Source organism: Ranitomeya variabilis, chromosome 1 (assembly GCF_051348905.1).
Source record: "Ranitomeya variabilis isolate aRanVar5 chromosome 1, aRanVar5.hap1, whole genome shotgun sequence".
NCBI classification, from domain to species: Eukaryota; Metazoa; Chordata; class Amphibia; order Anura; family Dendrobatidae; genus Ranitomeya; species Ranitomeya variabilis.
Window position 1 is genome coordinate 53873086 of NC_135232.1, and position 27125 is coordinate 53900210.

Genomic DNA, 27125 nt, shown 5'->3' on the forward strand with positions numbered 1-27125 from the left:
TGGTGTAGGCCGCAGTAAATAACGAGGACACAGGGTTGCAGTCTCTTTACCTCTTTACTGAAGGCTTCGGCAACTGCAATCCAGAGCACTGCTAACAGGGCTGGCTGAGACCGGCCGGTCTGAAGGCACATCCAGAGTTCCCTTTGCAGGTGGAAATCAGTTGCCTACCTACTAGTGCCTGGGTGTTGTAGTACTTCCCTGCTGAGCACCACGGGATAGTCCTCACAACTGTCGTGTATGTTTCTGTTCTTTCTCTCCGTCCCCCAGATGATATGGATAGGACGCACCCGTATGACGGGGTAGGCCTGGAGTTATTTTATAGGGACCCTAGAGATGCCCCTCTCCCACAATTGCCTCCGTTGTCTTCATTAGGTGATTAAGGTGAGGCAGCCAACCTAAAATTAACTGCCCTGCCGTTGGTTTGAAGTAATGCGTAGAGCCCAATACTTCCTCGGTGTTCCGGCCACCGGCTACGTGCCTCAGTAGGATGTTGCCGATCTCGGGGCACAACTCCTACTGGTTCTATCGCCTTTGTGCTGTGATCTCATTTCTCAATTCTCCACAATATACTTCGCTTCGTGTCCTTTCTTAAGATGCCGCCGCAATGAAGTGCAGGCGCGGCTCCATAACGATCTGTCCTTTTGCTAGGCCGCTGTCAGGATCCCACCCCTGACAGGGACCCCCCTGGATCTTCCCAAACATTGCTCTTCCCTCACTAGATGTTACCTGGGCAAAACCCAGTCAGCTTCTTCCTATCTTCCTATCCAACCCCCAGTTTTACCAGAGTGTGAGGAGTGGCCTAATACATAGAACCCTTTGCTCCCCCTGGTGGCCGGAGTGTGAAGTGGAATGTGTGACTGTGATACCTGGTCAGGTGAACTCCTTAATTGCCATCAGACGTAACATCACTCCCCCTGGTGGCCGGAGTGTGAAGTGGAATGTGTGACTGTGATACCTGGTCAGGTGAACTCCTTTAGTGCCATCAGACATACCATCACTCCCCTTAGTGGCAGAGCGACAGTACTGCAACGACCAGGACTCTGGGGCACTGCAGCACTAATATGTAAAATTGTACAGAAGGCTTATCACCGTAGTATTTAGATATTTTTTTTATATAGATCAAATTAAACAAACATTTTATGGGTTCCGTCAGTAAATTGTAAAATTGGACTCAAATTTCTGTTTTTCTTAAGTAAAAGTTAGCAGGAATTTTGTGACCTTTTAGTCTTCGAGAGTTGGCTTCCTCTTCATGATGTCTGCCCACATCTGTAAAACTGAACTCACCACATTTTTCACTGTTCCTTCCTAGATTTGTTCAGTCAAACTAGGTGAAGTTAACACTCTTATTCCAAAGAAAGTAGAAATGCAAAATGTAACACGATCCAAATAATATGACTGAAAAATAAGAATTCATAAGCAGGATGAAGGAATCTAATATTCCGGAGGACTGCATGAAACACCACGATGAAGAGTAAATTGCTAACTTTCATGCATGAAAAATCACAAAGTAGTTTCAGCTACCATAATCTTTAATAGGGGAAAACATGACTGATGCATAAACCGAGAAAATGAATAAAACAAGAAGCTTTCTGTCTAATACCGCTCAACTTTTCTTTTTCTTTTTTTTTTTAAGCTGACGAGAGCTCAATGGTCCATTTTGTTGGCGGCTTTATACATGCTATGATGGATATTAAATAACTGTGAAATTTAGCGAGTAATTTAGGATTCTATATCTAGGAATTATGGCCGTACATAATAAAATAATATTTGGCTATCATTTTTACAACTATGTAGGGTGCCGTCTTAGAGGCTCTTAGGTTGGTTTTTCAGTCTGTTGAAGAAAATTGTCTCATCCATACTAGAGCAGTTAGCAATCCAATATATAGTTTTCAACTGTGTACAACATGATCCTAAATGTAACTTAATATACAGTTTACATTTGTTAAGCGAGAGGGGATTTCAGGAGGATATACATTTTAATCCCTTCACGACGTGGCCATTTTCCATTTTTTTGTTTTCGTTTTTTCTTCACCTTCTTCCCAAAGCCATAACCTTTTTATTTTTCAGTCAATAGGCCCACCTGAGGGTTTGTTTTTTGCAGGACAAGTTGTACTTTTGAATGACAAAATTGATTTTACTATATAGTGTACTGGGAAATTGAAATCAAAATTCCAAGTATGGTGAATTACAAAGAAAAGCGCAATTCCACAATTTCTTTCATTGTTTTTTTTTATTTACCATGTTCACTATATGGTAAAACTCACCTGGCAATATGATTCTCCGGGTCAGTATGGGAACACAGATATCAAACATGTATATGTTCTTTATTATTTAAGTGGTGAAGAAAAATTTGAATTTTATCTGAAAAAAAGTTTTTGTGTTTGTCACCATTTTCCGAGACCCATAGTGTTTTCATTTTTCGGGATCTGGGGTTGAGTGATGGCTTAATTTTTGCCCCTGAGATGATGTGTATATTGATACCATTTTGGGGTAAATATAATGTTTTGATCACCTTGTACTGCACTTTATTGCAATGTTGCAGCAGCCAAAAAAGGTAACTTTGGTATTTCAATTGTTTTTCTCGCTATGCCATTCACGGATTGGTATTTAAAAATTTTTTCTCACTACGCCGTTCACCTATTGGATTACTCTACCTTATAATTTGATAGATCGGATATTTCTGAATGTATAGACAGCATATATATGTATTTTTTTCATTGTTTTATTTTCAATGGGGCAAAAGGGGGGTGATTTGAACTATTGTAATTTTTTCATACTTTTTTAAAACTTTTTTTTAAACTTTTTACAGCTTTAAATAGTCCCCTTAGGAGACTTGAAGCTGTGACTGTCCAATCGCCTATCCTATACATTTAAAAAAAAATCACGATTTCCTATGAATGTCGGCCACAAGCCAGTGTTCACAGGATATTTACAATGACAAGTATGGGGGTCTTCTGCAGATCCCTGGCTGTCATGACAACCCATCAGCGCCACTCGATCACTTAACAAGGGCGCTGAATGGTGGGATTTGTAACGCACTTCCAGTTGGCACGTGTTAATTAGCGCTCTCAGAGACAGTGGCATGTAACAGGTTAACAGCCGTGAGCGTAATTTGGATTCATCAATGGCCTAAAAGGTACATGCCAGCTGATTATCAGATGGAGATGGAGCCAGAACCAAATTCTTTAATACTTGGTAAACACTTGCCTAACATATGGGTAGTGCTCCCATACCAATGACTTGTTGGCTACTTATGAGTTCTATTTATATTATCCAGAATAAAACTTCCTTTAACCTGTTAATCCCCGTTACTTGGTATTTTTATGGATTTGTTTTTGGCCTAATTTGGTTTTTTTTCCTTTTAACCCCTTAATGCCTGGAGCATTTTCGGTTTTCCGTTTTCATGTTTTGCTCCTCTCCTTCCCAGAGCCATAACTTTTTTATTTTTCTGTTAATATGGCCGTGTGAGGGCTTATTTTTTGCGGGACGAGTTGAACTTTCGAAAGACACTATTAGTTTTACCATGCCGTGTACTAGAAAACAGGAAAAAAATACCAACTGCGGTGAAATTGCAAAAAAAGTGCAATCCCACACTGTTTTTTTGTTTGGCTTTTTTGCTAGGTTCACTAAATGCTAAACCTGACCTGCCAATATGATTCTCCAGGTCAGTACGAGTTCATAGACACCAAACATGTCTAGGTTATTTTTTATCTAAGTGGTAAAAAAAAAATCCAAACATTGCTAAAAAAAATTGCGCAATTTTCCGAGACCCGAAGTGTTTTTCGTGATCTGGGGTTGGGTGAGGGTTTATTTTTTTGCATTCCAAGCTGACGTTTTCAATGATATGATTTTGGTGCAGATACGTTTTTTTGATAGCCCGTTATTGCATGTTAATGCAATGTCGCGGCGACCAAAAAAAAATTAATTCTGGCATTTTGAATTTGTTTCTCGCTACGCCATTTAGCGCTCAGGTTAATAGATGGTTAGATAGATAGATGATAGATAGATAGATAGATACTAGATAGATAGATAGATAGATAGATAGATAGATAGATAGATACTAGATAGATAGATAGATAGATAGATAGATAGATAGATAGATAGATAGATGATAGATAATAGATAGATAGATAGATAGATAGATAGATAGATAGATAGATAGATAGATAGATAGATAATAGATAGATAGATAGATGATAGATAATAGATAGATAGATGATAGATGATAGATAGATAGATAGATAGATAGATAATAGATAGATTATAGATAATAGATAGATAATAGATAGATACAGTAGATAGATAAATAGATATAGATAGATAGATAGATAGATAGATAGATAATAGATAGATAGAATGATAATGGATAGATAATAGATAGAACAATGGCTTCACAATGACCCTGCACGTCTTCCTCCGGCGTCACCTGCTGCTCCTCATCGGGCCGCTCGTTCTGTAGGCGCTGACCCAGCAGTGCGCCCTTTAGCTAATGTGAATACATAATGGAGAGCGGAGGGATCAGACACAAGACGATGTGAGAATATTGCAGCTTCTTTGCTGGAGTGTCACATTTTCCGTAACATGGTGTTCCCGATAAATAATGTAAACATTGAAAGAGCTCAGAGGAACAAACCAGTGTGAAATTGGCAAATCTGTGCAGTCAATTCTTTTCCAAAGGGGAAATGAACAAGTAAAACACATTGTTCTCCGCCTGCGGAAAAAATGCATCCAGCTTTATTGAATCCTGTGTGACTTATTTAATAACACGATGCCGCAGGCATAAATCAGCTGTAATTCATTGCAACCAATCACAGTCACTTTCATTTTCCAGGTTGTGCAAGAATAAAGTAAAAAAACAAACAGAAAAGTATTCAGACTATAGCCGGTTGTTGGTTAAAGTCAACGGATGGTTAAATGTATAATATTGACTTCTCTATCCAAAGAAAAACTATGTACTATCATGCATAGTGATGTCAATTCACAGAACCTGAGCCAGCGGCCATATCGGCAGTCTGTGGCCATCGGCCGGGAGCCCTGTGAACCACCTAATACCTGCCAGCATCCATGGCTCTTGGTTTGATTAGCCAGCCTGACTTACATGTGCGTCACGTCACCACTAACCATGATGATGTTGTACAAAGCTGGTTGATAAAAGAGGAGCAGAGGATGCCATCAGGTAAGTGGCTCCCGTCTGGTGGTCACAAAATACTGAAGTGACCACCGATCCAGGTCCTGCCCATCAATTTCCAACAATTCTAGTCATAAATATTCATCTTTTCTTAGTGTGCACAGCATTAAGTTTTTTATTGCAGAACATTGTGCTTCAGAGCTGCTCTTCCTACTGTAAATAGTAACAGGACAATTAAACTACAATAAACCATATTTTATACACACAACACATTCCCTTTTACATTTTCTGTTTTCCTCTTATAATCATATATTATTGGAAATTTGTCAGCAGGTTTTTGCTCTTTAATCAGATAGCAACATTGTGTTGGAACAGAGACCCTGACTCCAGCGATGTGTCACTTACTGGGCTGTGTTGTAGTTTCACTACAATCAGTGTTTTATCAGCAGGAGTTTATCACTGCAAGACTAGGTATCATATCCAAGCCAGTCAGGCTAATCTGTGTAACCCACCCCCACAACTTATTGTCTTGCTGCATAACCCAAGTGCGCTTCAGCTTGAAGTCATGAACAGTTGGCCGGACATTCTCCATCAGGATTTTTTCTGTAGACAGCAGAATTCATGTTCCTTTTACCAAAGCAAGTCGTCCAGGTCCTGAGGCAGCAAAACAGCCCCAGACGATCACACTTCCACCACCATATTTTACTGTTAGTATGATATTCCTTTCCTTTTCTAAAATGCTGTGTTACTTCTACACGTCAGATGTAATGGGACGTACACCTTCCAAAAAATTCAACTTTTGTCTCATCAGTAGTGTTGAGCATTCCGATACCGCAAGTATCGGGTATCGGCCAATATTTGCTGTATCGGAATTCCGATACCGAGTTCCAATATTTTTGTGATATCGGAAATCGGAAGTTCCCAGTGTATGGTTCCCAGGGTCTGGAGGAGAGGAGACTCTCCTTCAGGCCCTGGGATCCATATTCATGTAAAAAATAAAGAATAAAAATAAAAAATATGGATATACTCACCCCTCCAGCGGTCCCTGGACCTTAGCGATGTAACCAGCAGCCTCCGTTCCTAAGAATGCAGTGAGTTTAGGACCTGCGATGACGTCGCGGCTTGTGATTGGTCACGTGAGCGGTCACATGAGCGGTCACGCGACCAATCACAAGCCGCGACGTCATCGACGGTCCTTAACTCTGCATTCTTAAGAACGGAGGCACCGCTAAGAGCAGGGGCCGCCGGAGGGGTGAGTATATCAATATTTTTTATTTTTATTCTTTATTTTATACATGAATATGGATCCCAGGGCCTGAAGGAGAGTTTCCTCTCCTTCAGACCCTGGGAACCATTCCGATATTTTGTGTCCCATAGATATGCATTGGTAACGGGTATCGGCGATATCCGATATTTTGCCGGTATCGGCCGATCCAATCCAATACCGATACCTTTGCATATCGGAAGGTATCGCTCAACACTACTCATCAGTCTTCTCCCAAAAGTTTTGGGGATCATCAAGATGTTTTCTGGCAAATCTGAGTCAAGCCTTTATGTTCTCATTGCTCCGCAGCGGTATTTGTCTTGGAACTCTGTTGTGCAGGACATTTTTGCCCAGTCTCATTCTTATGGTGGAGTCATGAACGCTGACCTTAACTGATGCCTGCAGTCCTTTGAATGTTGTTGTGGGGTATTTTGTAGCCTTTTGGATGTGTCTTTGCTGCATTCTCGGGATAATTTTGGCTGGCCGGCCACTCCTGGGGAGGTTCACCACTATTCCATGTTATTGTCATTTGTGGATAATGGCTGTCACTGTGCTTCGCTGGAGTTCCAACATTTTAGTAATGGCTTTATAACCTTTTCCAGACTGATAGATCTCAATTACTTTGTTTCTCACTTGTTCCAGAATGTATTTTGATCACAGCATGATGTCCAGCTTTTGAGGATCTTTTGGGCTACTTCACATTGTCAGGTGGGTTTTATTTAAATGATTTCTTGAATGAGAACAGGTGTGGCAGTAATCAGGCCTGAGTATGGCTAGTAAATTTAAACTCAGCTTCCAAGAGATGTGATAAACCACAGTTAATTTATTTTCTAAGGGACATGCAGTTATATGCCAACTAGACATATGAGTGGCTCCTCTCAATTCTCTTTTATTAAAAGAGGCCGAGCACGTCTAGTCGGAATGTGGATGGAAATATGCAAAAAGACCTGGAATACAGAAATAATTATTTCCTTCTGAAAAGTAGAACAGTTTTTCAACCCCTTTGATCCATTGACAATTGATATGTTGAAAATGACCTGGCATTGAAAATTTAAGTTCTTGAGTAAATTAACACGAGACAATTGATTGGTTCCTGTGGAAAATTAGAACCTCTTATGTGATTCAGAATTTAGTAGCAGCATCATCGATATCTAACAAGCTCAATTCTATTTCATCACATGAACCGTTCATTTTCAATATCGCCTTCATGCCTCCCTGACTCCTCGCACCTCGTGTCTATATCTCTTATCCCCCCTGTTCTGTGCAGCTTCATCCAAAGAGTAAATGACTTAAACCTGGTAAAGATGATGCAGCAAATCGGATGAACCTCGACCCAACCTACCCAAGTGCAGAGCGGTGTGAAATTGAAGAAACCAGACATTGCTACTGGAAAGACTAAGGACAGAGGAGCAGGCTTTATAGAACATTCACTGTGTATACTGGTTCAAGGAGAACATGGAAAATCAGAAGTAGAAGATGTCGAAGCCCTGGAAGAAGAAAAAACACTTTTACAGATAACTAATTTTCTTTGTAATCTTGTAATTTTATGATGTTTTCATACATAAATTATACTGAAAAAAAATTAGAATTTTTCGAACATTGAATACTTTTCCCCCTAAGGAAAAAAAAGAAGAAAGCCACACAAAAAAAAAAGGTAAAATTGTTTTCCTCTTGCTCCAAAATCTGTATCCAGGCACATGACTATTGCTGCCTTCTCATTTTGTCCAGTGTGTTCCTGTTTGGAGAAAATGTGAAAGTTACTCATTATTTTGTTTACCCCTCCTATTGAAAAAAACTTTAATAGTAGGGGAAAGCCCCTTTAAAGGGTAGATGGTTACTTTGGTGTTTGGCATTACCATGTGGCTAGTGTTGGGCAAAACTATAGCCTTATGACCCCGACACTTGACACAGGGATGTGTCAGCCACAAAAGTGCCCACCAACCACAACTATTAAATAGTGTCAGACATTTAACAGTGAGTATACTACAGCTCACACACTAGTGTAATATTTGTAGACCTTCACTTTCCTCACTTCTACTTCTTGCCTACCAGATCTTCAGTTGCTTCTTCCTACTCCTTTTTTCCATCTTTTTTTTTTACTATTAATCCATCTTTGTCCTGTTTTCCTCTTCTGCTTTTGACTTCTCTCTTCCATTATTACTTTCTCCTCCCTTTCTCCTGTTGTGCTCCCGTGCTCCCTTCTCCTTCCTTCATATGGCTCCTGGGGGGCGGAGTTTCCAAGCTGAACGAATCCATTGGGTGAACCTAGAAAGGGGCATGGCTAATGGATATGAAAGGAGGTGTAGCTAGACAGAATGCCTCCATTCAACCCACCAGCCCCCCACAGGACTTGAGAAACAGGTGATTCCTCACTTCTGATTTTGGAGGAAGGCGGAGCTGGTGTTACGCTATCCTGCACTGTACTTAAGATAAAGTAGTGCAAGTTATTAAATTAAGTCTGTCACTCACCTGAACTGAGATACTCATCTCACAGGTTGAGCCCTCCCCTGAGGTTCTAAATCAAAAAGCTATTTTCCCCTAGAAGACCGGCTAGTGTATAGACATTCATGTTCATGCCCTAAATATTTCTATAGGTGGCATATTAGAGGTTATCATACCCTAATAAAATAATTTGCATGTAATTTTTCTTTTCAGATGTTATCTAATGTTTATGTCTTGTACTTTTCAAGCTACATATACAAACCCCCCCCCCAAAAAAAAAAAAAACATCATATTTTTACAGTCATCAGGAATGATTGGAAGCTCCGACCGGTGATCTGCGCCTGACATTTTTCTCTTGCATATAATAGAAATATATTTTCCATTTTAGATTCACAGCTAATGCATCTTTTATGCCCTGGCAGCCACAATGTGTGAAATGTATTACAGATCCTTTTTTTTCTTTCTTTCTTCTCCTCTTCTACAAAACAGAATGGCACCAATTAAATGATTTTTTTTTGCAGTCTGTCCTTAATCCGGCAGGAATGATTATCCCAGGAAACAGCAAGGACTCTAATTGACATATAGTATCTGCAAAATATGTCTTTTGCCGGCACCCCTGTCAAAGGCGCATTGATATGTTAATACTTAAAGCTGGCTGAATCACATCATAAAAGGGAGACTTCTGGAAATTGAATTATTTCAGTCTCAGTCCCTAGAAATCGAGTGATCTTAGTGTATCTATGGCTAACTAGGTGCTACACTTAGGATGAGTAATCAGCGGTGCTGCTGCGTTACCATGGCAACGGCTTCATTCGTACAACTGCGTAAGCGATAAAGTCGTTAACAACGTGAAATGCTCTTACAGGTTGACAAGTGGAATCCACTCCAGGACCATCATAGCAGCATTAAGTGAAGGATATTCATTTACATAATTTATACTTGTGACGAATTAACTTATTGCTGGTTGCAGAAACAATGTAATATTGCTCCGATTGTATTTACGGGGGGGAGGGGAATAAACATTATTTTTTAATGCACGTTTCATTATATGTCTGAATATACACACGTGGTCAAAATTGTTGGTTCCCCTCGTTTAATGACAGAAAAACCCACAATGGTCACAGAAATAACTTGAATCTGACAAAAGTAATAATAAATAAAAGATCTTTGAAAATGAACAAATGAAGGTGAGACATTGCTTTTCAACCATGCTTCTACAGAATTAAAAAAAAAATAAACTCATGAAATAGGCTTGGACAGAAATGATGGTTCCCTTAAAGGGAACCTATCACCCCGTTTTTTAAAGATTAGATAAAAATAGTGTGAAATAGGGGCAGAGCTGGGCTTTACATTAGTGCCTCTTTGGTGCCTTTACACCCCCGTTAGGCTGCCCAAATACCTTAGTGAAGTGTCCGTTTTGTCCTGTCACTCAAGCTGGTCAGGTCGGATGGGCGTGGTAACAGCGCTGTTTGTCCCCCAGGATCCTGCTCATCATTACGTTGGTGGCGTAGTGGTGTGCGCATGTCCAGCAGATGAATCCACTGCCAAGGAGATGAACAACGGCGCGGTCTTCGCTATTCAGCCGTTTACCGGTGGGCGCGGCCATCTTTCCTGTGGCCGCGCCTGCGCAGATGGAGCGCTCTGCTGCCCGGGGCTTCAGGAAAATGGCCGCGGGATTCCGCGCGTGCGCAGATGGAGATCGCGGTGGCCATTTTCCTGAAGCCCCGGGCAGCAGAGCGCTCCATCTGCGCAGGCGCGGCCACAGGAAAGATGGCCGCGCCCACCGGTAAACGGCTGAATAGCGAAGACCGCGCCGTTATTCATCTCCTGGGCAGTGGATTCATCTGCTGGACATGCGCACACCACTACGCCACCAACGTAATGATGAGCAGGATCCTGGGGGACAAACAGCGCTGTGACCACGCCCATCCGACCTGACCAGCTTGAGTGACAGGACAAAACGGACACTTCACTAAGGTATTTGGGCAGCCTAACGGGGGTGTAAAGGCACCAAAGAGGCAGTAATGTAAAGCCCAGCTCTGCCCCTATTTCACACTATTTTTATCTAATCTTTAAAAAACGGGGTGATAGGTTCCCTTTAACTTAATATTTTGTTGCACAACCTTTTGAGGCAATCACTGCAATCAAACGACTCCTGTAACTGTCAATGAGACTTCTGCACCTCTCGACAGGTATTTTGGCCTACTCCCCAAGAGTCCATTGTCTCATGTTTGAAGGCTGCCTTTTCCAGACGGCATGTTTCAGCTCTTTTCCAAAGATGCTCAATAGGATTTAGGTCAGGGCTCATAGAAGGCCACTTCAGAATAGTCCAATGTTTTCCTCTTAGCCATTCTTGGGTGTTTTTAGCTGTGTGTTTTGGGTCATTACCCTTTTGCAAGACCCATGACCTGTGACTGAGACCAAGCTTTCTGACACTGGGCAGCACATTTCCCTCTAGAATCCCTTGATAGACTTGAGATTTCATTGTACCCTGCACAGATTCTAGACACCCTGTGCCCGATGCAGCAAAGCAGCCCAAGAACATAACAGAGCCTCCTCCATGTTTCACAGTAGGGACAGTGTTCTTTTCTTGATATGCTTCATTTTTCCGTCTGTGAACATAGAGCTGATGTGCCTTGCCAAAAAGTTCCATTTTTGTCTCATCTGTCCAAAGGACATTCTCCCATAAGCTCTGTGGCTTGTCAACATGAAGTTTGGCAAATTCCAGTCTGGCTCTTTTTATGATTTTTTTTCAACAATAATGTCCTCCTTGGTAGTCTCCCATGAAGTCCACTTTGGCTCAGACAACGAAGGATGGTGCAATCTGACACTGATGTTCCTTGAGCTTGAAGTTCACCTATAATCTGTTTAGAAGTTTTCCAGGGCTCTTTTGCTACCCATTAGTATTATCCGTCTCTTTGATTTGTCATCAATTTTCCTCCTGCAGCCACATCCAGGGAGGTTGGCGACAGTCCCATGGATTTTAAATTTCTGAATAATATGTGGAACTGTAGTCACAGGAACATCAGGCTGCTTGGAGATGGTTTATTAACTAGTGTTGATACCTTCCAATATGCAAAGGTATCGGTATCGGATTGGATCGGCCGATACCGGCAAAATATCGGATCTCGCCGATACCGATACCCGATACCAATGCATATCTATGGGACACAAAATATCGGAATGGTTCCCAGGGTCTGAAGGAGAGGAAACTCTCCTTCAGGCCCCGGGATCCATATTCATGTATAAAATAAAGAATACAAATAAAAAATATTGATATACTGACCCCTCCGGCGGCCCCTGCTCTTAGCGGTGCCTCCGTTCCTAAGAATGCCGAGTTAAGGACCTTCGATGACGTTGCGGCTTGTGATTGGTCGCGTGACCGCTCATGTGACCGCTCACGTGACCAATCACAAGCCGCGACGTCATCGCAAGTCCTTCACTCGCTCATTCTTAGGAACGGAGGCTGCCGGTTGCAGCGGTTACAACCAGGGCGCGTCAGAGGGTGAGTATATCCCTATTTTTTATATTTATTCTTTATTTTACACATGAATATGGATCCCAGGGCCTGAAGGAGAGTTTCCTCTCCTCCAGACCCTGGGAACCATACACTGGGAACTTTTGATTCCGATTTCCGATATCACAAAAATATCGGAACTCGGTATCGGAATTCCGATACCGCAAATATCGGCCGATACCCGATACTTGCGGTATCGGAATGCTCAACACTACTAATAACCTTTACCTTTAACATGTTTGTCTATAATTTTCTTTCTAATCTCCTGAGACAACTCTTTCCTTCGCTTCCTCTGGTCCATGGTGAGTGTAATACACACCATATCACCAAACAGCACAGTGAGTATCTGTAGCCCTATATACAGGCCACTCACTGATTCCAGGAGTGTAGACATATGTGATGCTAGTTAGTGAACACACCTCGATTTAACATGTGCCTTTCGTCACATTATTTTCAGGGGTACCATCATTTCTGTCCAGGCCTTTTTCATTAATTTTTTTTTTTTTTTAATTCTGTGGAAGCATGGTTGACAAGCAATGTCTGACTTTCATTTGTTCATTTTTGTAGATTTTTAATTTATTATTACTTTTGTCAGATTCAAGTTATTTCTGTGACCATTGTGGGTTTTTCTGTCATTAAATGAGGGGTACCAACAATTTTGACCACATGTGTTTGTACTACTATGGAATAAGAAGAGAAGGTTGAGGCTAGAGTGTAGGAGATGGAGCAATCTAGGCTAGAGAATAAGACAACGTGATATCTAGATTTGGACAGAAGCGTTAGTGCAGTATAGGCTTGGGCCTAAGAGTGTAGTACATGCTAGGACCTAGCACAGTGATGGCAAAACTTTTAGAGAACGAGTGCCCAAACTGCAATCCAAATCCCACTTATTTAACTTATTTATCGCAAAGTGCCAACACGGCAATTTAACCTGAATACTGAGGTTTTAGATTACAAAAACAGCTTGTACATAGCGCATTATACAGTCTATAGCAAAGAGCTTGTAAGTGCTGCACTCCAACCTAAGATACTAGCCACCGATTGCAGTGGAGGTCTGTTCTTGAGAATGGGGAGGATTTTGAATCAAAAGTAAAATTGCAAAGTTGTTTGTTTTTACAACCTCTTTGCAATTGTAGCCCTTTATCATGATGAAAATAACTCTTTAATAACCCTTTAAGCCAGGCATGTCAAACCCAAATACAAAGAGGGCCAAAGATAAAAGCTCGCACCAAGTCACTGGCCAATCTTGATATTTGTTAAAAAAATATGTCCACAATTGAGGACATTTTTCCTTATCAAATAAAATGATTAACTTTTGGAATTATAGTAGTATAATACAGTATAGTATGTTATGTAAGAGGATTAAAAAGCATATAGCCCAATGGCAAATTTAAATATATAAAGGATACTGTATAATGTGCCCACATAGTGCTCCATACTATATAAAGGCCCCACATGGTGCTCCATACTGTATAATGGCCCCACATGATGCTCCATACAGTATAATGGCCCCACATGATGCTCCATACTGCATAATGGCCTCACACAATGCTCCAAACTGTATAATAGCCCCACATGATGCTCTATACTGTATAATGGCCCTACATGATGTTCCATACAGTATAATGGCCCCATGTGATGCTCCATACTGTATAATGGCCCAACATAATGCTCCATACTGTAAAATGGCCCCACATAGTGCCGCAAACTGTATAATGTGCACACATAGTGCTCCATACTATGTAAAGGCCCTACATGGTGCTCCATTCCTGTTTCATGGCCCCACATGGTGCTCAATACAGTGTAATGGCCGCACATGATGCTCCATACTGTATAATGGCCCCACATGATGCTCCATACTGTATAATGGCCCCACATGATGTTCCATACAGTATAATTGACCCACATGATGCTCCATACAGTATATTGGCCCCATATGATGCTCCATACTGTATAATAGCCCCACATGATGCCCACAGCTGTCGGCTTTACCTGTGCTTGGTATCAAAAATAGAGGAGACCCCACTTCTTTTTTTTTCTTTTCTTTCTTTTTTTACATGGTTTGCTGGCCAATCAGCCTTTTAAAAGCTTTGCTTGGGCTGCTGAACCCGAACAGTAACTCAGACTTCCATGAGAAGTCCGTGTTCCAGGTCTGTGCATGGACCTCAAACTTCATCCTTCAGGTTTTCCCATCTTTAGTTATTTGCATCAGGGAAAATTAGGGATATCTAGTTGACAAATAGCCTATTTGAGTCGCACTTCTTAGTGCCGTATCGCTGGGTTCATTATGTTATATCTCAGTGTTTAGGGCAATAGGATCACAATCAGGGCCAGGTAGTAACCACTAAAAAAAGAGAAGGAGCGTCAGAGTTGCGCTGCATTTTTTGCATTGTCATTAATATATGAACTGTCTTTTTCTTGATTTTGCACCTTGTCTTTCTAAACAGTTAATAAAAAACAACTTGTTTTATCAAACCACTGGAAATGTGTTCTCTGTGCCGCTACATTATCACAACTATAAACACATGCTTTAGATGAATGGTTATTGCAGCAGGAAAATATTTTTGTTCTGAAGCGGAACCTGGAATCTTGTTTACAACTGAATCCCATGCTGGCTTCAATATATAAAGGTTGTCCCCACATCTACTTTAAGAGTCATGGGCATATGTATTTTTTTGGGGGTAGGTGTCTCGGGTATGTCAGATGCTACAGACAGTCGCTCTGCATCTGGCTGCAGAAGGTCTCTGCGTTTGGCATTGCTTATGCCTTCTCAATCTTTCTGACTGTTGGACTCAGTGGCAACCTCGCTCCAGCTCTAATTGACACACCTGGACTGGGTGTTTATAGACTCTCAGTCTGCTTCAGGGAGTCACCGGTGATGTTCACATTTTACCTTGTGAAGGCTTGGAGCTATAGCAGTCGGCTTACTTCCTCTCTGGTGCTGTTGGAGGACATTTAGTGTTACCTCTCTGAGTCTGCTCAAGCTAACTTTCTTCCCCCTTGTTTGTCTCCTGTCTCCCTTCTTCTCTTTAGTGTACAGTGGGGACTGGCCAGTGCTCACCCCTTTCTCTATTCAGGGCCTAGCTCTGGAGATATAAAAGGCCATTGGTTCCTGCTCGGCAATTGATGTAGAACCAATATAGGGATGGTTGGGTAGGCAGGGTGCTATTTGATCTGCCTAAGAGTCTCCACTTCCCCTTTCCCTAGCATTTGGGCTTCCTTCCCCTCATCCCTTCATGTTGCACTTAGTCTTCCAAATATGTGCGTGACAGTAGGAGGTGGTGTAAGGCACTTTAAATTCATTCAAGTGTCTGAAAGCCATACAAACATATTTGACTTCTTGGCATATTATCCTGGTGGGTTTGTTGTTATCCCTATGACTTCTCCGCTTAGTGATATTTTGTATTCCATAATAAAGAGAAGCAATAAAATTGCACTTTGCAATAAATTATCAACAAGAATTTCATTATCTGGCTTTGTTCTCTATAAATTACCATACGTCTTGTCAAAACTGCTGTACAGTTTTTCATTCATTTTTTATAATCTTTATTTGTTGGGCTCAAATAATTATCTCTCCAGATAATTATCAGATATAAACACTTATAATTCTCACAAATGTGAATGGCTAAATACCAATTGTTAAAAACTCTATGATTAAAGAAAAAATGTGCACTAAGACATACGAAAATGTAGAAAACCCTCAACAGTTATTGTACCCATTACCATGAAATTTTCAGCATACAAAAATTTTAAACACTGATATATCAGCTATGTTATGATCACATCCATTGGCTTCAATTCATGCACACAATCCAATCACTACTGTAGAAAATTTCATAGCTGATGTCAAAAATCCCCTAATCTCTACTCAAACCTCCAACAGCAGAAAATGCAGCTACTTCTGCCACAAACCTAACAATCCCGCACACAACACAAAAATCTAATATCCCAACCCAAAATCCCATCATGTCTATACAATAAAGCACAACACTAATGCAGAAAACTCAAAAACGCCTGCCCAAAATCTTACCCCAAATATCTAAAATCTCATTATTTCTGACCTAAACCCCAGCACTACGGTAGAAAACCCAACCATTTATACCCAAAACAATCTACTCCCGCACAAAATCCCATATCAACTCTCCAAAATATCATTATGTTTAATGTAAGATCCAGCAATACTGCCAAAATTTCACTCTTGCTGCACAAGATCCACCCCTTAACATCCAAAACATCTCCATTATTGCACAATGCTCCACTCCTGGTAAGACATCATTGCTGCTGCCGATGACCGCTGCTCTGAGACCAAAGAGTTTCTAAAATATGATTCTCCACCCATTGCAAAAATAAAGGTTGGAGGTCCCTGGTCTAAACTTACAGAATGCTGTCATAAAAATCACCCTTCCCTCCGCTACTACACAAAAACCAATTACGACTGTACAAAATACATCACACAAAAAACACATTGAAACTTCATCAGCAGTTGTATAGAGCAAAGGTATCAGCTCAAGAAAGACTGAGATACAATTGAAATAGAAAGATGGAGATTACATATGAAGATAATTGTGCGGTACATAACCCCGTCCAGTGCCACGGACATAGTGCTGGTCAGGAAGCTCAGGAGGGTTTTCTATGGTCCCACTGCCATTTTTTAATGTAGGCAGCAGAGCTGCAGGAAACACCATCTGTCTATGATGAAGACAATTTGGCCATGGACTCCTCGAAGCCTCAGGCTCCGAGCAAGAGATTAGATTTTCCTCATTAAAAGCTGCCCTGAAAGGCTTCCCTTCCAGCTCTGGGTGCTTCTGCAGCTGCACTGGCGGCATGTCCGCCCCTGAAAGAAATGATATGGCTAAGACTAATGGGGTTTTATGATAAGACCCTATTGCACTATTGTTTATCCAGCCTTTCTAAAACTAATGTGGTGCAGACCAAAATTTTGTAGATTTTGTAGCTGTGTGCTCCACACGTTCAGGCTCAGACTGGCCCACAGTGGAACCTGAGAATCCTCCGGTAAGCCCCTGTGAAGGAGTGCTAATGAGTAGTGCTATTACACTTGATTTACAATTTGCAGAAAAAGGTATATTCTATTCATTCATTAAACGAGCTAGTCAAATTAATATTACATAGAAGCAAAATTAAATGTACACTAGGGTCAGGTTATGCTTGCATGTAGCTGAACAGTAGGTCCCAAGAATCAATGTTAATGATGGGCCTTTGCCAAACCAGTCTGACACTGCAAACGTTGCGTATATTTTCCTCTTATTCAAGAGTTGAGAGGTATGTACAGTATCTCTCATGCATTTTAAAGCTACATGTTTTCAGCATTTTGCCTAATGTCTTTTTATGTCTAAATATCAAATGCAGGCTGATTTTTAGCATGAAATAAAACAAAGGAACTTACGCAAAAATGTGAATACCTACAAACAAAACAACAAAGTGCAAACATGTCAGCATGGCCCCATATTTCAAAGTGACTTTTATCGCTGGAGAGACCATAGAAGATTAAGAATGTGAAATGAGACATGAATCATATTGATCTAGTACACAGCACTGCAGGTTTGATGTAAAATGAGAGAACTGTGCTGAGAGCTGGAGCTGCAAGGACTCCGACTGACACATTTACCTAGGATTAGATATTCTTATGTGAAATATCCTGTAAACCCGCACTAGAGGCTACAAGCTTACAAGATCTACTGCTCACACAGATTTCAGCCACCTGAGGAAAACCAACCGCACACTTATAACTCACACGCAGTGGAGCCTAATTAGGGATATCAAGTGTCTGTGTGTACCGAAATAAGAGTATGGCCGGGGTCACACTTGCGAGTTCAATGCGAAAAACTTCCGTGAGTCTCTCGCATCAAGTCCCAGCACTGCCACCGGCACTCGGGACCGGCAAATTTTGAAAAAAAAGGAGGATCCGGTGGCGTCCGGCGTTTGCTATAATGGAAGCCTATGGCACTGGATCCGTAAAATGATGGAATCCGGTGACAGATTCCATTTTTTTAAACTGAGCATGCATTTCCCTTTCTGATCTCTCTCTCTCTCCCCTAGTCGGATCCGGCAAAAATACGGATCCATCGCATCAGTTTTTCACAATTTGCGATGGATCCGTTTTTTTCAAAATTCGCTGAATTGAGCCTGACGGCAAAAAACTGATGTGTTAAAGTAGCCTTAGGCACTCCACTTGGTGCCTTGAAGGGTGTATGGATGACCTTGATTGGAATTTTTGGCAGGCTTTGCACTGAGTTCAGAGCTTTTATGAGTGTGAGAGTACCACAACTACACTTTGTTCACAATATTTGAATGATTCACTACAGTAGGTGTCTTCAATGGATGGCCCTGCTTGTAATTTTTGGCAGGCTTTGCACTTAGTGCATAGCCTTTATGAGTCTAGGAGTACCACTACATGACAATTTGAACAGAATGTGTATGAGGTCCTCCTTATTGCCTTATACAAAATAAATAAAAATATATTGAAAGGTAATAAAAAATAGATTTTGGTTAACTAAATTATTAATTATGTCAAATATTTTTTAAATCCTTTTTACATTTTGCCTTATTTACAAGTCATTATACAGGAAAGAATTTTTCTTAGCCGTTATTTTTCTTGTAAACTCTGTGATGCAGCGGTAGCACCATACGGTGAAACGGCATTGACCCAAGCGAGTTCAAACAAAACCATTCCTTTAAAGTGAACCTGTCACCCCCCCAGGAGTTTGAAACTAAAAGAGCCACCTTGTGCAGCAGTAATGCTGCATTCTGACAAGGTGGCTCTTTTAGTTCTGGGTGCTGTAACTGCAGAAATAATCCGTTTTGCAATTTGTCCCAAATACCTTTCTTCAGTCAAGGAGGCAGGCATTTCCCCCCCTGCTGCAGACACCACACAGCCGTCACTCAAATCCTCTTTGCCCCGGGCGCCGCCTCCTCAGCGCTGTTTTGAAATCAGCCGGCGCCTGCGCTCTTTTCTCCTGCCTGGTGCAGGCGCAGTGAGCGCTGCCCGTCCTCTGTGCTCATATGCAGTCTAGCTGACTGCGCCTGTGCGGCCGCCCTGCCTCTGAATCCCAGGCCCGCAGTGAGAATAAACCAGAAGACACTGCGGGGCTGGGATTCACAGGCATACGGTATAAACTTTTGTGAAACACCTGTGGGATCAAGGTGCTCATCACACATTTAGATACATACCTTAAAGGGTCTAGTTTCCAAAATAGGGTCACTTGTTGGTGGTCTCCACTGTTTAGTCACATTAGGGGCTCTCCAAATGCGACATGGCATTCGTTCTCAATTCCAATAATTTTTACATTCAAAAATTCAAATGGTGCTTCTTCCTTTCTGAGCTTTACCGTGTGCCAAAACAGAAGCTTTCCCCAACATATGGGGTATCGGCATACTCAAGAGAAATTGAGCAACAAATTTTGAGGTTCAATTTCTCCAGTTACACTTGTGAAAAAAAAATGGGGATAAATTGATTTTTTTGTGAAGAAAAAAAAAGGAAAATGTTCATTTTTTCCTTCTACTTTACAATTAACAATTCCTCTGAAGCACCTGAAGGGTTAATAAACTTCTTGAGGACTTTGGAAGGTGCATTTTTTAGCTAATGATGTCACTTTTCTCTATTTTATTTCATATAGACCCCCCAACGTTACTTCTATTGTGATATGGTACCTAATAAAAAATAGTTTTGTAAATTTTGAAAAATTTTGAAAAATTAGAAATTGCTGATCAAATTTTAACCCGTATAACTTCCTAACAAAATAAAATTATTTTTTAAAAATTGTGCTGATGTAAAGTAGACATGTCGTAAATGTTGTTTATTATTGTTTATTTTTGCAATATTTTCACGAATAAACGCAGGCTATGTCGAATAAATTTTACCACTATCATGAATTACAATTTTTCTTGAAAAAACAATCCCTGAAGCACTGGGATCCATTGAAGTGTTCCAGAATTATTATCTCTTAGAGTGACCAAGGTTGTATTTAAACAATGAGGCCCGTCATTAATCTACAGAAGTGGTTCGGTCATTAAGAGATTACTAATTGTTGTAATATTGTCTCTCCTAGTTGCATTTTGTTTATATGGGAATCTTGCCCACAGCAAATTAAATAATAGAGTACAGTATATTGTGCCTTTCCCAGTGTGAGAATCCTGTACATAGTTCTTTTTTATGATTCTTGCTGCCACAGTTACAAAATTATTTGATGTAAAAGATAAACTGTTTGTCTTAGACCATCTTCAGGATAGTTATTATCTGTAGCCTTTACATTTGCCTTTGGTTATCTATTTAGACCACTGCATTGTGGTTTAATTTAGTTATCATTTCTATAGGGTCTTACAAGGACTACCAGGTTGAGTTGACGTTGAGCGGAGGCGCTTTTTGCATATTCACTACCGTGCTAACCTCTGCTGACAGGTAGCAATGAGAACAGTTTGCACAATAGGGTGACTGTCCTTTATCTATTGACCACTTGGCGGATTATATATATTTTATTGCCACTCTTTGGGGTGTTTTTATACTAGTCTAACTTGCAAATGTTTTAATAAATACCAATAAAGTTATGTTTTAGATTTGTATAGTCTGTGAATTTATATGCAATAATATACACTTTTTCTATATACGCTGCTTAAAAAAATAAAGGGAACACTTAAACAGCAGAATATAACTCCAAGTAAATCAAACTTCTGTGAAATCAAACTGTCCACTTAGGAAGCAACTCTAATTGACAATCAATTTCACATGCTGTTCTGCAAATGGAATAGACGACAGATGGAAATTATTGGCAATTATCAAGACACACTCAATAAACGAGTGGTTCTGCAGGTGGGGACCACAGACCACATCTCAGTACCAATGCTTTCTGGCTGATGTTTTGGTCACTTTTAAATGTTGGTTGTGCTTTCACACTCGTGGTAGCATGAGACAGACGCTACAACCCACACAAGTGGCTCAGGTAGTGCAGCTCATCCAGGATGGCACATCAATGTGAGCTGTGGCAACAAGGTTTGCTGTATCTGTCAGCATAGTGTCCAGAGGCTGGAGGCACTACCAGAGACATGCCAGTACACCCAAAGATGAGGAGGGGGCCATAGGGGGCAACAAGCCAGCAGCAGGATCTCTACCTCCATCTATGTGCAAGGAGGAACAGGAGGAGCACTGCCAGAGCCCTGCAAAATGACCTCCAGCAGGGCACAAATGTGCATGTGTCTGCACAAAAGGTTAGAAACTGACTCCATGAGGATGGTCTGAGTGCCGACGTCCACAGATGGGGGTTGTACTCACAGCCCAACATGGTGTAGGATGCTTGGCATTTGCCACCGAACACCAGGATTGGCAAATTTGCCACTGGCACCATGTGCTCTTCACAGATGAAAGCAGATTCACACTGAGCACATATGACATACGTGACAGAGTCTGGAGATGCCATGGAGAGAAATCTGTTGCCTGCAACATCCTTCAGCATGACCGGCTTTGCAGTGGGTCAGTAATGGTGTGGGGTGGCATTTCTTTGGAGGGCCGCACAGCCCTCCATGTGCTCGCCAAAGGTAGCCTGACTGCCATTAGGTACCGAGATGAGATCCTCAGACCCCTTGTGTAACCATATGCTGCTGCAGTTGGCTCTGGGTTCTCCCTAATGCAGGACAATGCCAGACCTCATGTGGCTGGAGTGTGTCAGCAGTTCCTGCAAGATGAAGGCATTGGAGCTTTGGACTTGCCCGCCCGTTCCCTGGACCTGAATCCAATCGAGCACATCTGGGACATCATGTCTCGCTCCATCCACCAACATCATGTTGCACTACAGACTGTCCAGGAGTTGGCGGATGTTTTAGTCCAGGTCTGGGAGGAGATCCCTCCTGAGACCATCTGCCACCTCATCAGGAGCATGCCCAGACATTGTAGGGAGGTCATACAGGAACGTGGAGGCCACACAAAATACTGAGCATCTTTTCCTTGTCATCCTTGTATAATCGTCTAAGGGTCACTTCCATCTGTTTGTCTGCTTGTCTGTCATGGAAATCGTGTGTCAATGATTGGTCATGGCCGGCCGCAACCAATCAGCTACAGGCTTAGTCCGGCTGTGAATTTTCCCTTCCCTACTCTCCTCCAGTCAGTGCCCCCTCCCTACTCCCCTCCAGTCAGTTCCAGTGTGTCGCCCTATCCCGGACCAACTTTTCACTATTGAAGCTGCCTATGCTGCGAGACTGCTACGTCATCACAGGTTATTACGCATCCCTGGGAACGGACCTGGTAGGAGCATCGCTAAGGTCTGGGCTGGATCCGGGGGCCGCTGGAAGGTGAGTATATAACTATTTTTTATTTTAATTCTTTTTTAACAGGGATATGGTGCCCACATTGCTATATACTACGTGGGCTGTGTTATATATTGCGTGGTCTGCTATATACTGTGTGGGCTGTGTTATATACTATGTGGGCTGTGTTATTTACTATGTGTCTGCTATATACTACGTGGCTCCTATATACTACGTGGCTGCTATATACTTACGTGACTGCTATATACTACGTGGCTGCTATATAATACATGGCTGTGTTATATACTACGTGGGCTGTGTTATATATTACGTGGGCTGTATTATATACTACATGTCTGCTATATACTACGTGGCTGCTATATACTACGTGACTGCTATATACTACGTGGCTGCTATATACGACATGGCTGTGTTATATATTACATGGCTGCTATATACTACATGGCTGTGCTATATACTACGTGGCTGGGCAATATACTACGTGCCTGCTATATACTATGTGGCTGCTATATACTACGTGGCTGCTATGTACTACGTGGCTGCTATATACCACGTGGCTGCTATATACTACATGGCTGTGTTATATACTACGTGGCTGCTATATACTACGTGGCTGTGCAATATACTACGTGGGCTGTGTTATATACTACGTGGATGTGCTGTATACTATGTGGCTGCTATATACTACGTGGCTGTGCTATATACTCCGTGGCTGTCTGTTATATACTATGTGGCTGTGCTATATACTATGTGGCTGTGCTATATACTACGTGGCTGCTATATACTACATGGCTAAATGACTACAGACTACATTGCTGTCTGTTACATACTATGTGGCTGTGCTATATACTATGTGGCTGTGCTATATACGACTTGGGCTGTGTTATATGCTACGTGTGCTGTGTTATATACTACATGGCTGCTATATACTATGTGGCTGTGCTATATACTACGTGGCTGTGCTATATACTACGTGGCTGCTATATACTATGTGGCTGTGCTATATGCTACGTGGGCTCTGCTATATACTATGTGGCTGCTATATACTACGTGACTATGTGACTACAGGCTACGTGGCTGTCTGTTATATACTACGTGGCTGTGCTATATACTACGTGGATGCTATATACTACATGGCTGTGCTATATATACGATGTGGGCTTTGTTATATACTACATTGCTGTGCTATATACTATGTGGGCTGTGTTATATACTATGTGGCTGCTATTTACTACGTGGCTGTGCTATATACTACAAGGCTGCTATATACTACGTGGCTGTCTGTTATATACTACGTGGCTGTTCTATATACTACGTGGCTGCTATATACTACATGGCTAAATGACTACAGACTACATTGCTGTCTGTTATATACTATGTGGCTGTGCTATATACTATGTGGCTGTGCTATATACGACTTGGGCTGTGTTATATGCTACGTGGCTGTGCTATATACTACGTGTGCTGTGTTATATACTACATGGCTGCTATATACTATGTGGCTGTGCTATATACTACGTGGCTGTGCTATATACTATGTGGCTGCTATATACTATGTGGCTGTGCTATATACTATGTGGGCTCTGCTATATACTACGTGGCTGCTATATACTACGTGACTACGTGACTACAGGCTACGTGGCTGTCTGTTATATACTACGTGGCTGTGCTATATACTACGTGGATGCTATATACTACATGGCTGTGCTATATACTACGTGGGCTGTGTTATATACTATGTGGCTGCTATATACTACGTGGCTGTGCTATATACCACATGGCTGCTATATACTACGTGGCTGTCTGTTATATACTACGTGGCTGTGCTATATACTACATGGCTGCTATATACTACGTGGCTTATTTGGTATCTGTATTTTGGAATATGATATCATTTATAGATGCAAATTGCCTCTTCTGAGAAAAAGAGGATCATTTATAGAACTACTTATGTAGGTGTATTCATATGAGAAATGAGTAAGACTCCGGTGTATAGATTGGAGATAAAGAGAAGTGAACCATCCTAAATAACATACCGACAGACCCTTTTTGAGGTGAAGTACCCAGGCAGTGCCCATTTGACTGAACAAGGATGACTATTGCACATGGACAAAGAGTTACAGTTTGGACAAATAGTTGAGACTATGCAAAGCCTCTAAAGTTTTGAGAGGATTGAAGCAAATATCTCATACCCTTTAGATATAGCTATTGTTTTTCACAGGTTCACATTTCTTTCATCAAAACATCTTTGCCAGATGCCTGGTCACTGGTAGAAAAGTATGAATATTGGGGCTTGTATAAGCATAGTGTAAGTGATGGGATATACATTTCAGCTTCAGGGCTTCTGCCTATTAGCTCCAAATCCATAGTGGCCAAATAACTGACAACAGCCATGTCATGTTTGATCTCTAGGGAAAGGTAAAATCCAGATGAAAAGTTTGGCGGTGATCTCGAACTGCTGCGATCATTAGGAGTGACATTATTGCATAGGTCAGGAATTTCATAAAATCGTGAAGGGCTGAGGACATCCCACAACCCAGCCCACATACGGTCATCAGGGTGTGGGGGTGGGGTGTGGGTATAACACAGGTACAGATAAAAGGTCAAAATACATTATAATCTATATAGTATTATGGAGAAATTTGCGCAGGACTTTAGGAAACAACACACATATTTGCCAGAGATAAAAGATACAGTATGAACAAGCTGAATATATATATATATATATATATATATATACAGTTAGGTCCATATATATTTGGACAGAGACAACATTTTTCTAATTTTGGTTACAGACATTACCACAATGAATTTTAAACAAAACAATTCAGATGCAGTTGAAGTTCAGACTTTCAGCTTTCATTTGAGGGTATCCACATTAAAATCGGATGAAGGGTTTAGGAGTTTCAACTCCTTAACATGTGCCACCCTGTTTTTAAAGGGACCAAAAGTAATTGGACAATTGACTCCAAGGCTATTTCATGGACAGGTGTGGGCAATCCCTTCGTTATGTCATTCTCAATTAAGCAGATAAAAGGCCTGGAGTTGATTTGAGGTGTGGTGCTTGCATTTGGAAGGTTTTGCTGTGAAGTAAACATGCGGTCAAAGGAGCTCTCCATGCAGGTGAAACAAGCCATCCTTAAGCTGCGAAAACAGAAAAAACCCATCTGAGAAATTGCTACAATATTAGGAGTGGCAAAATCTACAGTTTGGTACATCCTGAGAAAGAAAGAAAGCACTGGTGAACTCATCAATGCAAAAAGACCTGGGCGCCCACGGAAGACAACAGTGGTGGATGATCGCAGAATAATCTCCATGGTGAGGAGAAATCCATTCACAACAGCCAACCAAGTGAACAACACCCTCCAGGAGGTAGGCGTATCAATATCCAAATCTACCATAAAGAGAAGACTGCATGAAAGTAAATACAGAGGGTTCACTGCACGGTGCAAGCCACTCATAAGCAGCAAGAATAAAAAGGCTAGACTGAACTTTGCTAAAAAACATCTAAAAAAGCCAGCACAGTTCTGGAAGAACATTCTTTGGACAGATGAAACCAAGATCAACCTCTACCAGAATGATGGAAAGAGAAAAGCATGGCAAAGGCGTGGTACAGCTCATGATCCAAAGCATACCACATCATCTGTAAAACACGGCGGAGGCAGTGTGATGGCTTGGGCATGCATGGCTGCCAGTGGCACTGGGTCACTAGTGTTTAGTGATGATGTGACACAGGACAGAAGCAGCCGAATGAATTCTGAGGTATTCCGAGACATACTGTGTGCTCAGATCCAGCCAAATGCAGCCAAACTGATTGGTCGTCGTTTCATACTACAGATGGACAATGACCCAAAACATAAAGCCAAAGCAACCCAGGAGTTTATTAAATCAAAGAAGTGGAATATTCTTGAATGGCCAAGTCAGTCACCTGATCTCAACCCAATTGAGCATGCATTTCACTTGTTAAAGACTAAACTTCAGACAGAAAGGCCCACAAACAAACAGCAACTAAAAACCACCGCAGTGTAGGCCTGGCAGAGCATCAAAAAGGAGGAAACACAGCGTCTGGTGATGTCCATGAGTTCAAGACTTCAGGCAGTCATTGCCAACAAAGGGTTTTCAACCAAGTACTAGAAATGAACATTTTATTTAAAATTATTGAATCTGTCCAATTACTTTTAGTCCCTTTAAAAACAGGGTGGCACATGTTAAGGAGTTGAAACTCCAAAACTCTTCATCCAATTTTAATGTGGATACCCTCAAATGAAAGCTGAAAGTCTGAACTTCAACTGCATCTGAATTGTTTTGTTTAAAATTCATTGTGGTAATGTCTATAACCAAAATTGGAAAAATGTTGTCTCTGTCCAAATATATATGGACCTAACTGTATATATATATATATATATATATATATATATACTAGATGGTGGCCCGATTCTAACGCATTGGGTACTCTAGAATATGTATGTAGTATATAACACAGCCCACGTAGTATATAACAC